This window comes from Prunus avium, unplaced genomic scaffold (assembly GCF_965620075.1).
Source record: "Prunus avium unplaced genomic scaffold, drPruAviu1.hap1.1 HAP1_SCAFFOLD_64, whole genome shotgun sequence".
NCBI classification, from domain to species: Eukaryota; Viridiplantae; Streptophyta; class Magnoliopsida; order Rosales; family Rosaceae; genus Prunus; species Prunus avium.
This window is the reverse complement of record NW_028276919.1, coordinates 55,001-57,500: the sequence shown is the minus strand read 5'-3', so window position 1 is coordinate 57,500 and position 2,500 is coordinate 55,001.

Sequence of the window (2,500 nt, the reverse complement as noted above, 5' to 3'; positions counted from 1 at the left end):
TGGCGGTGATTGGATAGTTACGGATTGAGCACTTGCCAAGGATCAAAATGTGTCATTTAGAAGAAACATTTTCAAAAAGTTTTTAAAATCTTGTGGGTTTGCAACTCATAAGAGCGTCACTTTCAACGTCCCCGGTATTGGATTGAGTTTCTAAAAACAACCGTGCACACCGAGGTTAAACTTTACCAGCTCCACTCCGACTCGCCGCTCGCCCACAATTTGTTTGCAACGAAACATTTGTTTTTAATTTTGTTGGTTTGAAATTGTTTTGAAAAGGTTCTTTAAATCTAGTGGGTTTGCAACTCATAAGAGCGTCACTTTCAACGTCCCCGGCATTGGATTGAGTTTCTAAAAACAACCGTGCACACCGAGGTTAAACTTTACCGGCTCCACTCCGACTCGCCGCTCGCCCACTAGTCCGAAGGCAACAAAACATTTGTTTTTCATTTTGATGAAAATTTCTGTTTTTAAATCTTGTTGGTTTGAAATTGTTTTGAAAAGGTTCTTTAAATCTTGCGGGTTTGCAACTCATAAACAAAACATTTGTTTTTAATTTTGATGAAATTTTTTGAAAACATTGGCTTGGCAAGCCCCAATCCGCGACTATCCACCCACCGCCACCCCACACGGGTGGTTGTTGTTGAGAAATGAGGTTGTGGTCGACATGCCCGTGCATTTGAGAAGGAGTTCCTAGCACTCCATGCTCTCCCATGCCAAAAAAAAGCCTAGACAACCCCATTTCGCAACTTTCCACGCCTTTTTTTTCCTCCCTCACCCATGGCGGCGGCGTGGTGGCGGCGGCCGGATTCCGGCCACCACCGCCATGGGTGGCAGCCCCCCGACCCCGACACCAAACCCATAATACCGAGGCAACATATCGAGGCAACATGACATGGGTGTGGCGTGGGGGAAGGGGGCTGCAGCTAGGAAGGCATGGGCTGCCATGCATATGCAGGCAACACACACCCCCCTATATAGCATTTTATGCATTTAGCCCTTTGACAGGAAGAGACATCACCTATGCGCGAGGAGTCATAATGGGCTCTAAATAATTCAATACAAGGTATTTGGACGTGATTTTTTGCAGGGATACTAAGAAACATGCAATCTATGATGGGAAAAAGTTTCATAAATTTTTGAAGTCGGGAAGTATTTTTTATTATTTTTAGAAGTCGTAAAATTGAAAAAATCATTAAAACAAATCCGGGAGGAATTTTTTAGTTTTGTAAGTTGGAGAAGGTCCTAAAAATCATAGACTACTTATGGGGAGCTTATTGTGCGAGGAAATTTCAATAAAAACGGGGTTTGACAAGATTTGAAAAATTCTGTCGACATTTGAAAAAACCTGGAACCATGCTGCCGGCATGCTGCGCACATGCTGCGCGCAGGCTGCGCGCATGCTGCGCGCAGACTGCGCGCAGACTGCGCGCATGCCATGGCAGGACAAGTTTCGCTAGCCTCACTGTCGACAGATGCGCAAGCTGCGCGCACAGGCTGCGCGCATGCTGCGCACAGGCTGCGCGCATGCTGCGCACAGACTGCGCGCACGCTGCGCGCATGCCATGGCAGGACAAGTTTCGCTAGCCTCACTGTCGACAGATGCGCAAGCTGCACGCAAGCTCCGCGCACGCTGCGCACAGCCTGCGCGCATGTTGTGCGCAGGCTGCGCGCAGGCGCCGCGCATGCCATGGCAGGACAAGTTTCGCTAGCCTCACTGTCGACAGATGCGCAAGCTGCGCGCACAGGCTGCGCGCACGCCATGGCAGGACAACTTTCGCTAGCCTCACTGTCGACAGAATCAGCACGCTGCGCGCAAGCTGCGCGCGCGCATGGCAGGACAAGTTTCGAAAAATTCTGTCGACAGGCTGCCGGCATGGTGCGCGCACGCTGCCGGCATGCTGTGCGCACGCTGCCGACATGCTGTGCGCACGCTGCGCACAGGCTGCCGGCATGCTGCGCGCAGCCCATGGCAGGACAAGGTCCGAAAAAATCTGTCGACATTTTTACGCCGTGGTAGGCTTCCGCTTCGCGTCACTTTGTCGACATTCAAGCCTACCATTTGTATTGAATTTTTCAAACCTTGTCAAACCCCATTATTCAAATGTCGAAAAATTTTGTCGACATTTTTACGCCATGATAGGCTTCCGCTTCGCGTCACTTTGTCGGAATGCATCGCATGGCGAGGCAAGGCCACGGCATGCCAAGGCGAAGGCAACGCATGGCTTGAATGGCTTGGTCAAGGCCACATCATGGGCACGGCATGCCAAGGCAAGGCGAGGCAAGCCATCCTTAGCCTCGCCTACACTCACTTTCTCGGAATGCATTGGATGATGAGCAATTCCAAGGTAAGGCAACGCATGGCTTGAATGGCTTGGTGTAGGCCACAACTTGGGCATGGCATGCCAATGCAAGGCAAGGCAAGGCAAGCCATCCTTAGCCTCGCCTACACTCACTTTCTCGGAATGCATTGGATGATGAGCAATTCCAAGGTAAGGCAACG